This window comes from Mercenaria mercenaria, chromosome 5 (genome assembly GCF_021730395.1).
Source record: "Mercenaria mercenaria strain notata chromosome 5, MADL_Memer_1, whole genome shotgun sequence".
Taxonomy (NCBI): domain Eukaryota; kingdom Metazoa; phylum Mollusca; class Bivalvia; order Venerida; family Veneridae; genus Mercenaria; species Mercenaria mercenaria.
Window position 1 is genome coordinate 74352020 of NC_069365.1, and position 15257 is coordinate 74367276.

Below are 15257 nucleotides of genomic sequence, written 5' to 3' on the forward strand. Positions count from 1 at the left end.
AAAGTATTTCAAAATTTGCATTGCAATTTCAAAACTGAATAGTGCGGTGTGTCCGCAAGACACTAATGCCCCCACTTCCTTTGACTAGACAACTATATGTTACTTGTTGATAATCCGAGACTAAATAAACTTTAACATTACCTAGGGTTGGGGTTGTGAGTTACCAGCGGGGGGGGGGGGGGGGGGGGGAGAGAGAGAAGGGTTTGGATACCACAAAACATCCCCAAGAAACACAAGATAAAAGAAACTGAAAGTGTAAGACACTGTTTCATTTCTTTTTAGGGGCGGGATGGGGATAAGATTAAGAAGCCGAAAGTGGGGATGAAGTAAGTCCCAAATAAAACGCAAGATGTGCAACTGCTGAACAAAATTCATGTAAAGTTTCATGGCTCAAAGTCAAATACTTTTTAAGATATATGCGACACAAAATGTTAAACTTTAAATGCATATTTTTGACTACGTCAAAAGCCATAACTATAATTTGGCAGAGTGAAATTCAATTGAAACCCCAAGAACGGAACTTCACATCCTGAATAACAATCCCCTAAGATTACAATGCATCTATGTTAAATACTTCTTGAAATAAACGCGACACAAATGTTCGAGCCATTTATACATATCTTTACCCAGTCAGAAGTCATAATTTAGGTCTGGTTGAGTGAAATCCACCAAAAACAAGCACACATGCACAACTTCACACACTGAATAACAATCCTATGATGTTTCGTGGCTCCAGGTCAAACACTTTTTGAAACTTGAACGGACAGACATCCGTCGGACATCGGACGATCGGAAGGACGTACAGACAAGGGTAATTCTAAATGAGCCTCCACCAAAGAAAGAAAACCAATGGTAGGGCACAAACCTGTCAATCATGTCAACCAAAACATTCATCATGTACACATATAACCATAAACAACAAATAAATGTGCAATCACTATAGTTCGTCACTGATCCTTGAGTCTGACCTTTATACGAGTTTATTTTCAGGGTTTTCATATATTCGGACTGACTTCATCATGAATAGAAGTGTTTACAAAATGCCATATTTATTGAGAGGGCAGATGGTATTTGTAAAATGTCTGCGCAGCACAGCAGGCCAGGTCTCGGATCTACACAAAATAGGTTAGAATCCAGTGCTGAACTTTTTCAGTCAACATTTTCATTTCAATAGTTGCCATTTACATAATTTGCGTTTTTGTTTTCCAGTTGCTTTGATTTATGTGAATTTCTAACAAACTTTTAATTAGATACAGTGCTAAAACAATCTTCAAAATGCTTTTCCTCTCTTCGGTGCAAAATGAATATACATATTTTATCATTTACTACATTTTTATCTCGCAGAAGACACGCCAAACGAATTTATGCCGAGATGACTGTAATACATTTTTTGTTATTTTCTGTAAAAGATCTACTTTGCACGAGGATGATGTACACGGTGAACAGAAAACATACGTAACTCATTTGTTAAAAATATTGTAAAATATACGAGAGTGATTCAAACAACGGACCGATATAGCTAGTGTCCGTCTTGTCTTATTACACCCATGTATTTCAGACGACGTATTTTAACTAATTTCATTTTTATTATACATGTGTAAGACTTCTGACTAATCTAACACAAGGTAGGATGCTCCCCGAAGCAAATATCCAGAAAGGTAATTCAAACATAGGGTCATAGAGTTATGGTTCTTAGTTACTGCACTTCCTCTCGAACACCTTAATGAATGTCTTAAGTATAAAGTCAATCCTATATATAGTTCTCAAGTTATTCTCCAGACAATATTTTATACATAAGGGAGATAATAAAAATAGGGTAATCTAGAGTTATTGTTCACATGTGCTGCGCTCCTCAATGCGTTCTATAGGAAATTAAAATTTGAAGAAGGTATTTCTTATAGTTCAAAAGAGATGCTCCGGCAAAGTTAGTAACACAAAGGGAGATGATTAAAAAAATGAGACCAGCTAGAGTCATGGTTCTTAGTTACTGCACTTCCTCCCACTAACCTCTATAAATGTGTGAAGGATTGAGTCAGTCATTTACATTTTAAGTAAAACACTGTTAAAGTTTTCACAAATAAAGGGAGATAATTAAAAAAAAAACAGGGTAAGCTAAAGCTATTGTTCTTTGACACTGTACTCCCTCTCACTGATTTCTATTAATATGTAAAGTATTAACATAATCCCTCATATAATTTTCAAGTTATGCTCTGGACAATTTTTTTCACATAAGGGGAGATAATTCAAAAATGGGGTCAGCTAGAGTTATGGTTATTCAACATTGCAACTCCTCTAACTGACCTCTATCTATATGTAAAGTATCAAGTCAATCCCTTTTATTGTTTCCGACTTAGGCTTCCTACAAGCTTTTTACATAAAGGAAGATAATTCAAAAAAGGATAGGCTGGAGTTATATGTCCTACCTACTACACTTTCATTCAATGATCTCTATAATTGTGTGAAATATCAAGTCATTCCTCCTTATGCTTTTAAAGTTGTGCTCCGGACAAACTTTTTTCACATAAGGGGAGATAATTCAAAAAATGGGGTCGGCTAGAGTTATGGTTCTTTGACACTGCACTTTCTCTCACTGACCTCTATCAATATAAAGTATCAAGCTAATCCCTTTCATAGTTTTGGACTTAGGCTCCGGACAAGGTCTTTTTTTTTAAAGGGATATAATTCAAAAACGGGTCCATCCAGAGTTATGGTTCCTTATCACTGCACTTCCTCTCAATGAGCTCTATCATTGTGTGAAGTTACAACTTGGTATCTTCATTACATTTTAAGAACTTTACGCGCCGGACAAGACGTGTGGCAGACGGACAGACGGACGGACGGACAAGGTGGCGACTATATGCTCCCCATTTCGGGGTGCATAAAAACATCTATATAACCAAGAAGAGTCGTGGCTCAATACACAGTGACGAACTATATATATGTGTGTAGTAATTCAAACAATTTCAATGATTCTATGAATGTCCACTTTGATTTTCTAACTACTTGCCTTCTTTTACTTAAATATGATTAGGAAAAAGCCATATTGTCAAACGTAGGACACATGACATCTTCACCTCTTTCACTTTTATTCACATAGTGAACCTAAGAAATATGATGCAAATGAGTTTACATACGCACGGATTTTTTTCTTTTTTCTTTTTTTTTTTCTTTTTACATTTTGCAATTTTATTACAAAACGGGTTGCGATGTTCATTTCACATTGTAATTAACACTCCAACCCGTTTTGCAATAATTATTACAATTTGCAACTTTATTACAACACGGGTAACAGCGCTTTGCTGGTATATTGTGATGGTGGTTGGTCCGTATAAATATAGTAATAATAATCTAAAATGCGAACAAGTGTCCTCACGGATCTCAAGTATATAAAAGTAAGCTGTTCTGAATTAACTATATCCCTTAAATGCACAATATTTCTATAAATGCATTGTGTCCTTGTGATCCATTTAATCTTCAGAGAGGGAATATATACAGTAGCTTCTCTTGTCTCAATTTGTTAAGGGGACACTGACTTTTTCAGTACATGAAATGTAAACAGTTTCTACTGTTATAAGTGCACAAACGAATGCTCAATAAAAAGATTAAAAAAAAAAACTCAAATAAGAAAGTTATTGTTGAATTACAAACGATTCATTGTGAACATTCAAAGTCAACAATTAATAGTTTTGTGTGAAAATAATAGAACTTTACCTTGTCCAAACATTTCTCATTATCCTACAGATTCTAATTTAAAGAAAAATGTGAAATAAGTTCACTATCTTTCTTTTCTTTTATCATACCGTAATCTAAAACACAGTATTTAGTTTATATACAAAGTAGTCCATATGAAAAGATATTGTGGTCAAGGAAGGCCACATTCAAAAACTAAAAGAGTATATTCCCCTTAATACAATAAAAGATTATGGTTACAGAAGTCGAGTTGATTGCAATAAGGGCCTATAGAAATGATTCCATTATTAATTTTCAACATGGTATTCACGAAATACAATGCACTTAAATATCAAAACACATTCAACAAAAATTTGAAAATGTATTATCTTTCAGATCTATAAAATGTGGTATGAAATTTGGTTGAGTGGTCAAATCAACGTGCAAAATAACTTTCAAATCACATAATACAAAGCAGGAATGTCAATAGTCAAAACTCGACAAAAATACAATTATCTTCACTTTTATGCCATTTAAAATGTGTCCTTGAATTTTCCACCATACTTTTCATTACTCTGTTTCCACGTGTTGCACGAGACTGCTGTCAGTCACGTAAAACATCGAGATCAGACAAGTTGTAAATGCAATACCATCAAAATGTAATCAATTGATAATGCAGTTCAAGGAAAACTTTATCTCAAAATGTTATGAACAAGTAGAATGTTGTATTAACGACACTTACACTGATCTGAGTAGCAGTCAGTTTATATGTGACTTTATTAATTCATTTTGTATTTGTTATTCTTGTCAAAAACTATAATACCCCCGCTCGTGTTGAAATAATGCACGGAGGCGGAGGGGCACCTGGGGTCTTCCTCCACCATCAAAGCTGGAAAGTCGCCATATGACCTATAATTGTGTCGGTGCGACGTTAAATCAAACAAAATAAAATAAACAAAAACTATAACGGAAGTACCTCACAACTGAAAGCGGAAATGATTTTGTTTCGGAAAAAAGTCCGATGCAAGTAATATTTTTTTGATAAAGGTCCATAGAATTTAATAATGTTCAGATATTGAAGACACATTTTCTGAATAGGATTCATTATTTGATAAGAAATGATAAACATGGAGAGCTTTTTAAAAACAATGTACACGTGCTGACACTTCTGTTGTCTCCCGTTGTATGATTAGAGTTACCGTTCGTCCAGCGCAGTAATACTGTTTGCAGTGTATCGCCGAGAAGTCGTGGGAAAATTAAAAACTATTTAAATAAACTGAAATTAACCACTTTTTCAAGATCAGTTTCAATTGATCGACGTTATGCATTTAACCCACCAGACCAGTGTAGCATCTTATATACCTGTACCAAGGTATTCATTTCGTAGAATGTCATGTTATGCCCATGCAATGCTAATCCCACTCTGATTTGTTTTGTTTACTTTTTTATCATTGAGAAAAATGGCGTCGATTCCGAGTTGAAATGACTGGGCGTTAAATGTTTACCTGTTTAAGCAAACCTGGTACGATAGAAAGGAAAACTCAAAAGTACATACCTGGGCAATATACATACAGAGGGAGTTTCTCTCAGAGGAAGTACTACCTGAGCATCTGTACAGTCAAAGAGAAAATTACCCACACAGGTAGTACTACATGAGTATCTATATATACCTAGGCAATATACAGACAGAGGGAGTTGCTCACACAGAGGAAGTACTACCTGAGCATCTATACAGTCAGAGAGAAAATTACCCACGCAGGTAGTACTACATGAGTATCTATATATACCTAGGCAATATACAGACAGAGGGAGATACTCGCACAGGAAGTACTACCTGGGCACTATACAAGCAATGAGAAATTTATTCACTTAGGTAGTATTTTCTATTAAAACAGTTCGATCTTAGAAATACATGTTGTTGTACACCATAACCCATTTAAGCTTCACTAAACTCAAAACTTTGAAGAAGTGTAGGATAACTGCTGGGAGTTGGTGGTTCAATAACGACATATCTCAGTTGTTCCACACGTGTGTCAGTCAGATTCTTCGTCTTTATAATCTTGTCGTTAACGAGAACCTGAAATAGATGTCAAGAGAGATAAAAACAAACAAATTCAGTGAATTTGTATCCCCTGTCGAACAGCATAAAGGTTTTACCTTTATTAAGACATTACAGAGTTTGAGATTTCAACCTTCGCCTTCCCCTTCAACGTCTCTTGCGAAGTTAACGTATGAAGTTGAAGTTCGATTAAAATTCCTTGAGATTTCAAACTTTAGAATGAACCTTACTTCTTTTAATCCGCCCATTCAATTTATCCGTAATTATGATCGTTTTTTTCGTGCATTTTGATATCAATTGTCCGAAAGGGCAGGACTTTTACAAGAGGTTTTAAAAAAGAAAATTAAATAAAAACATTTCAATTAATATAATCATCGCATGGATATTAGTGCGATTACGATAAAAAAAAACGAAACAATGTGAACAATGTAAAAACTCGTTGGTGTTGCTCGAACATTTAGGTTTTATGTAAAATGATGTCAGTATACAATGCACGATTGTAAATCATACATGAGAGGGAATAAAAATGACAAGAGCTGTCCGTAAGATAACGCGTTCGATTTTTCTCAGTGCTTTTTGCCAGTAAAAAAACTCCAAGTTAGAAAGGGACATAACTCTGTCAAAATTCAAACCAGAGTTATGGGAATTGTGTCTCCTGGTGTAGACTTTGATAGTAAATAACTATTTTGAGTTTCAAGTCAAAAGCTTTAATAGAAACAGAGATATTTGACTTTATCAAAAAATTTAACAAAATATTCTAAGTTAAAAGGGGCATAATTCTGTCAAAATTCAAATCAGAGTTATGGGGATTGTTCCTCCTGGTGTAGACTTTGATAGGTAATAACTATTTTAAGTTTCAAGTCAATAGCTTTGATAGTAACAGAGATACTTGACTTTATCAAAAACTTTAACCAACGCCGACGCCGACGCCGACGCCAACACCGGGGCGAGTGCAATAGCACTACTTTTTCTTCGAAAAGTCGAGCTAATAATCATATTAACGTATTCTATTGTTGATGGTGTTCTTGAAAGATAATACAGTTATTACTAACTTTTACAAATGCATTTCTCGATATACTTTGAAGTTAAGTTAAATATATGCCATAAAGCAAACACAAAAGGCATGACCATAAAATATAAAGGACAGATTCATCCGTCATGCTGTTGACTAGTGTTTCATAGTTTTTCTTAAAGGTTTTTTTTTCACTTTGAACTGGTACTTTGTACATCTAATTCCTTAAAAGACGCGTTTTACTTGTAGACTCTCATAAACAATGTATCTGATGAAAATCTAACCTTTTAAAAGAGTATGTTGATAACATAAGCCAATATACACAATTTATGAATACATTTAACAAGCGAAACAAATGTAAGATACTCTCGTGATATCATACGTTTTGGCATCATCACACTCTTTGACTCTGTATGATGCCAAACTCTCACACAGCACAATATAATCGTGCCAAGTCACCAATTGTCTAGCGAAACAGACAAGAAATGTTTGGTGGAGACGAAAATTGTCGCACAAAATAACATGTGGGCATATACACGTATTTGTTTGAATATACTATTTCATAAGTAAAGCATAAGCAGATCCAGGAATTTTGGTTAGAGGGACACCACACTTAAAGAGGGGGTCACCCATTTAAGAGTGTGTGTGTGTGGGGGTGGGGGGGGGGGGGGTCACACCGAGTTTCAAGACCGATTTTCTTTGTAAAATGTAAGAATCAAAGGGGGGTATTGACCCACAATGCCCCTCTGCCAGGCTCTGGGTCCGTGCATGTAAAGAATTGAGTTATCCCATACGGCTAACAGGAAACTTCTCGCATCATGATATCATAGATCTGAAATTGTCTGATACTTCAGAAGAATTTTCCGTCTTACTAGTACCATTTTATGTTCATAATTAAAACGCAATTGTCGTATTAAGTGTCCGACAGAAACGGATTGATTTTATTTGGAAGTGAAAATAAAATATTCCACCAAATGATAATCGCGCATTATTATTCATTTTTCAAGTAAAATGACTGTCATGCCATGTGCCTCCATCCAGATTTTAGTCTTTGATCCCGAGTATGTGGACAGAGTAGATATAAAAAGACTGAAGTTTTGACTTTCGTGATATCACATCTTCGGCCGTTCAAAACTTCACTTCATACGACAAAAAGGCCCATCTGGTATAATCGATACCGCCTGGGGACACAAATATGCCGTAGAAGTTAAAGTTTAAACAAAATCTCAAAGTTTCTCAAAATCAGTTGATAACTTCATACTTCCAGGTTCAATTCAGTGTATTTAGTTAAAATCATTAGCCATACAAAACTTCATTATTCTTATACTTATTGATAGTGTTTCGCATCAAATTTAGTCTAATTATACATATGGATAATCAAATAACTTAATAAGCAGAAATCCTGAAACTAAGCTTTTTATTTCACATAGTAATAAAGAGAAGTCTTAGGCTTACTTGATGTTACATGGAAAACTTTAGTAGCAACGTCTGATATAAATAAAATACACGCATATCGGTGACGTTTTACCCCAAATATATATGAGAGACGTTGAAGGGGAAGGCGAAGGTCGAAATCTCAAACTCTCTATTCTCTCATCATTTGAATTTTGTGCTCTGAAAGGAAAAACTAAAACCATGGCCTTCATGCAAGATTCCTTAATTCTAAAGTTTGGTGTCAATACCCTTTTCCTTACTTACTGAGCAGAAAAATATCTCAAATTTCAATAAAGCATGGAAATGTTAACTGCTAAAGGGAAATGCGAGACATATTGCTTTAAGGACGAGATTTATGGCCCTTTGTACTTATGTTAAGTGAAGTACGTTATGTTTTTGATCACAAAATTAAACGTGTTTTAGATTTTCATTCATGTTGTTATTGTTTTTCTCTTATTTGGTAGAATAGTTTACACTCTAACATTTAGCATTTACGTGTATATTACAAAAGTCTGGTGATGATGTTATATGAAAAGTTTGCAAGAAAGAGAGTGATAAAAACGTTTCGATTTCTAGCAGATATATCCGAAACATTTTATCTGTCTATGTCTGACAAGCGAAAATTTGAAAAATTTTACATTTTGTAATGCCTTCCTATAAGTTATTTAGCTACTTACCTGAATGGAGTTTTCTTGAGCGACAAACGAGAGCTTACATTCAGTCGATGCGAGAAATCCGTCCTGGTCATAAACATAATCGTCAAACCCACTATAGGTTTCAGCAAAGTACACCTTTACACCGGCGTCTTTAATGCTGAAGTGGTAAAACAAACAAAATCCTTACTATTGCATACATTTAAACTGTTTTACGGGGAAAAGTGGCCTTAATAATGAGATGGTCTTAATTAAGTGGTGGTCATAATCCGGGATTCTACTGTCAAGGCTATGTAAAATAAATGACCAAATGGGCGGGTGGTAGAGGACCACTTTGCTACCTACACTTCAGGGCTTGAGGTTTTAGACAGGAAGATTTTTAAAGTTTTTCTTATGTAAACTCGTGACCTAGGGCTGGCCAATTTTAATCCAGAGGCATGATTATTGAACAAATTTGGTACAGGATAATTTACAAAAATACTTGTAAAATATCTTAGCTTAAAGCTTGAAGTTATCGATAAAATGATGTTTTTTTCTAACGTAAATCTACGAAAAACAAGTAAATAACACGGCGGGGCCAATTTTGACTCCAGAGGCATGATTTGAACAGATCTAGTAGAGGACTACTACACAACGCTAAATGCAATATAACTAATCTCAGGGCATTACAGTCTTAAATATTTTCCTACGTAAGTTCAAGTAAAACAAGTAAACCCTACGGCGGTGTCAAATTTCATTCAATGAACTTGGAATAGGGTCACTGGATAATGCTACATACCAAATATCTAAGCTCTAGGTCTCGTAGTATTTGAGCTACATTTATGACATTTTTCACTGACCCACATTTAAGTCAATGTAACCCATTAGAAAACTTCAATAGAACTATAAAACTTTTATAAAGGAACAGGTAGTAAGCGTAATCCCTAGCAGTGTTAATAGGCTTTATAGAGTATTGACCTTGTCCCATATGACCTACTTTTAAACTACGAAAAAAAATAGACATTCTAACAAGTTTCATTTCGAGACTAAAGCTATTAACCTGATTGGACTTAGGTTTTAGTGTTTACCACACAAATGGCAGCTACCCTGCTCCGAACTTTATAAAAAAAAATGTACAAAGATTGTTGACAAGATTTCATAAACTATAATGATAGAGTGGTCCTTTCTCGCTTGCTTGACACAGATTTAATTATATCCAAAATGATCAAGTGCGGTACACACTATTTAACTCGAAAACATGAGAAAATATTTTCCACTAATTCTGATAACAAAAACAAAACAAAAAAAAAACAAAAAACAAAAAAAAAAAAAAAAAAAATATCTACTGTCAAACCCGTATTAATCAGTCAATCATGGATATATGGATATAAAGCAATTTGGCCGCGATACCTTTCCACATCAGTTATAACAAATTCTGAGTTCTGACAATTCTTACATCAAAATTGGTAATGCACAGCATCCAGTCAACTTTAAGAGTAATCACCCCAAAATCGGACACGATACATTTATGTACTGACAATACATTTCTGTTAATATGAGCCAGATCCCTTGAAAACTGTAGGAGGAGTTTATCCGGACAAGATTTATATTAGCATCGCATAATATACAATATTCTATAAAATATCAATGGGTCATAACTCCTGAACTTGGCATGTACATTCATGTTCACTGTCAGGATACTGGTTATATGACCCAGGGAAGTGCCTACGCCTTTAGTATCTTGAACAATGGTTTGGGTCCAATCGCTAAGGTGACTATGTCTTAGACTAGCTGACAAACGATGTAGAATGTCCTTTGTTAAAACGTAGTGCTGGTGAGACCAAATATCTCATATATAGAATTTTCCTCTGGCTAACTTGCCTAAATGATTCGTGTACCGATGATTCGTAAATGATTTTAATTATGAGCTACACAATTTCAGGGATAAGGCAAATCACTAAATGTTTCAAACTAACGATTTTCAATTAGCTCAAACTCCTATAGACTGGAGACTCTATACTTGACTGGTCTTTTTGTTGAAGTTCCCGTCAGACAATGTCTTTGAATCAACAATATACGAGTCCTATCGCATAGATTGCTCGGCCTCTGTCCTCTCAACTCTATATGAATGCCCTGACTCCTGGATGCTCAGCGCCTATATGCTATCATATGTAGCATTCAACTACCATATAAATATATCCCCGATGCCTTGGCTTTACTTCGCCAGTAACGCTGAACCGTCTATAAGCTGGAACTCTTCTGCTATCTCAGTAGATTACCAAACTCTGGGTCTCTGTCTCAGCTTCCCGATGCTCAGCCTATATATGCTATCGTATATAGCATTCAACTACCCTTAAGGTAAAACTCCTATGCGCTGGCCCTAAAGCTCGAAACCTTATTGAAATTCTGCAACTCTTCTTTAGTCTATAAACTTCCAAAGTCTTCTTTTTAATAATTTATCCGCCCTGACATGGTAACTGCAATAGTCTCCTTATCAAGGTACTTGGATAAATTATTAGTTGAATTCTCGATGTGTCTTCTTCAACCGCTGGATACCGAATGAGCTCTCTGTCATCCATCTACCTATTTATACCTCAGCAGACGTGCTATTTTAGAACTTGTTTCTGATTGGTCCAAATTTAAACATAACATTTTACAACGAGTACTTGCTCTATCAAATATCTGGTTCCCTTTAACTTTTGTATATAACATAATGTGCGAAGCTGGGACCCAGCTATCCATATAATGAACCCAAATAAGCCACAAATGACCCAAATTCTATTATTAACAGCAATTCAACTATAACTATAGCAATGATAGCATGGAAAGGGAGTCAAGCACTATCTGTGCTGAATGTGTTACGTTATCAATATATTAAACATACAAATTATTCTGACAATAGCCCCCTTCTCAAGAAAACACTCAGTTTTTCAAAAACTTAAGGAATAACTGCAATGGTCTCCTTATCAAGGTACTGGGATAAATTATTAGTTGAATCCTCGATGTGTCTTCTTCAACCGCTGGATACCGAATGAGCTCTCTGTCATCCATCTACCTATTTATACCTCAGCAGACGTGGTATTTGATCGCGGCCGATGAGGCCGCGATCATATTGAATAGGACAAGTATTTGCACGCTGGGGAAAATATTTCATGATGGATCTGTCAATTCTTTACTTTATGGGTGAAACAGGTCTCATAAGCGTAAATACGACTAGCTTCTACTGATTATAAAAACATACCGTACGATTTGTTGTGAATTAACTGTTGTTGTACTTTTAGTAGTTCAACCGCCACCCTTGTTTAAGAGCAACATTTAAAAAACACGTTTTCTTCATCCTCAAGTAATAAGTAAGTAGACTCGCCCAGTTTAATCAATCTAGACGCATAATCTAACTATACGAGCGTCTATTTCACCCGATTTACATTCGGAACATTTTCACGCGTTTCGGGCTTTATCGTATGCTTAACATGGGATTTTTGAACCGTCCAAGATGTTGGAAATGTTTGTCTCATTGTTTATTTTTTTTAATAAAACTGTTACTGCTTTCATTGTTTACCACTTTTTTTCCACCCTTGCCCGAAAAAACAGTAATGAGTTTGTACACTGATCAGACAATTGTGCTCTGTTGAAATTTAACCAAACACAAGTTTACCTGCATAAACAGAAAGCATGATATGTCACCATGCGCGGATCCAGAGTGGGGGTACCGGGGGTCCGGACACCCTCTGGAAAATCTTTAAAAAAGGAAAGAAGACAAGAAGGAAAGAAAATGTTTTTTCGAAAAAGGCAACATTAGGACTGCATGTAAAGTATATGCGGCTGCTGCTACATACGACCCCGACATAATTCATATTATTTATCTAAAAGAAACTAAGAATTTTACCTTCAAGAAAGCTTGATTTTATCATTTTCCCAAATTTAACAGGTTAGTCCATAAAACTGTCCCAGAATGCAAAAAATAAACTGCTAAATTTCAAAATGTCCAGGGGGGGTGGGGGGCAAGGGGATCGGCCCCCCCCCCCCCCCCCCTCTGAGAAAATTGGCTGTGTCCGTGCATGGTCACTATACCTGTCCAGTACTGGACATTACGGTAAACGCTTCTTTCCTGCACAAATGACAATTTCGCAACTTCTGTCCGGTTTGTACAAATTTCTAGCCGCGATAAACCATTTGACTTGTTTTAGAACTTGTTTCTGACTGGTCCAAATTTAAACATAACGTTTTACAACGAGTACTTGCTCTATCAAATATCTGGTTCCCTTTAACTTTTGTATATAACATAATGTGCGAAGCTGGGACCCAGCTATCCATATAATGAACCCAAATAAGCCACAAATGACCCAAATTCTATTATTAACAGCAATTCAACTATAACTATAGCAATGATAGCATGGAAAGGGAGTCAAGCACTATCTGTGCTGAATGTGTTACGTTATCAATATATTAAACATACAAATTATTCTGACAATAGCCCCCTTCTCAAGAAAACACTCAGTTTTTCAAAAACTTAAGGAATAATTTGTGTACAAAATCTCCTTTTCTTTTTATTATTTCTCGATTTTTTACAAATCATGTATCACTGCTATCATTAACATACATTCAGTAATATACTGATTGAATTAGTATCAAAGATCAAATATCTCTAAAAGACTCAACATAATATATATGATTTCAAGAATATTATACAACGATCATCTCCTGACTTTTCTTTACTATCATCATGAATGATATTCATTTGTTTCTCTGATCGTCAGAGTATTTGTCTTGTTTTCTGTTGGCATAATAATTGTTATCACCAAAACCTCCTTTTACACGATAACTTCTGTCAGACCTACGTATAAACCCTTCACCGAGATCTTTTCTCATGCCATTTTGTCTCCATGACTTCTTATGCTCAGATTTATTTGGGCCATGGTCTTTATAACCCCTATCATCTCGTCTGTTATGCCAGCGTGATCCACTGTTCATATACTTAATAGATGACCTCTCATGATACCGGTTCAATCCTCTATCATCACAATTGTATGACTCCGGTATGTCATCAGAATGTCTCCAGTTTCTTTCTGTTCTATCATGATACCTATATTCTTGCAAACCATGTCTACCGTTAATATTCTTTGATGCCAGGTCAGTCTTTACTTTCTGGCATACATCACATGCCCGGCAAAACCTTGTTACTTCATTTGTTATACCAGGCCAGTGAAAACTCGTTCGTATTTTATCAAGTGTCTCTTTAGCTGATAAGTGTCCCCTGGCTATTGACTTATGAGCAAATGTCATAACACTTCTCCTGAACTGGGTTGGGACTACTATCTGTTTAACAACTCTTCCGTTTTTCTCCTCGAAGATTCTATATAATACGTTTTTCCTCATTTCATAATGAAACCTGAAACCTCTTTTTGTTTTCAGTTTCGCCTTATCTTTAGCATAAGTCCAAAGTTTCTTTAATGTCTCATCATCTTTCTGAGCGTTTTTCATTTGCTCGGCATTAAAGGTTTGCTCCTTGACTTTGCAAACCTCAAACGGTTCCGTAATTTCTACATTTACTGCATGCTGGGTTTCCGTCATCCCAGTGGCAGCAATATCTTCACAGGATGAAGACTGTCTTTCATCTCGGGCTTTCCAATTTATATCAGGCCTATCTGAAACTCCTTTTATATTACCAATTATCAAATCGCATATCATGTTCGGCACAACCATTGCCTCAATTTCACCTGTAAAATATGATGTATCAACCTGTATCTTTGCTGCAGGAACTGTCCTTGAACGTCCATCGATCGCAACCATAAGATATGTCTTATCCAACATTTGATATTCTGATACGTGATCTTTCCTGACAGCTGCCAATTCACACCCTGTATCTCTCAAAACTTGAACTTCTTTCTTCAATATCAAGTTCCTTTCACCGTTTGTTGAATCAATGGTACAGGTGCTTGCTATAAACGAAATGGACTTTCCATGTGCTAACATAAGTCGTCCATATTCTATGCAGTATTTCAACCATTCGTCATCTAATGATATTGCTATAACTGAGGCTGCAACTTTTCTGTCATCCGACTGTCTGTCTTTCTGCGCTTGGTCTTCCTTTCTCAAGTCTGTGGGTGTAGACGCTTGCATCCCATGCCTATTTCTCTGTCTTTCCTCATAGGATCCCCTACTAGCTAAAGCTGCACCGCTTACTTTCCTCTTGGATAGATCTCTGCATTCTCGTGCTATATGACCTTCCTTGTTACATATGAAACATATGGGCTTCTTAAAAGCTGGCTTTTCTCTTTGTGTAGGCTGAGACACTGGCTGAACCTCGGTCGAAGGCTGTAGCTCCTTGCTGCATGACAAATTACATCTATTCATCCTGTTAGTTGTGATAGAGCCGCCATGAGCTTCAATATATTGTTCTGCCAACTGTGTAATCTCAGCTCTCGACTTTGCAACTCTTTCTTTTAAGAAT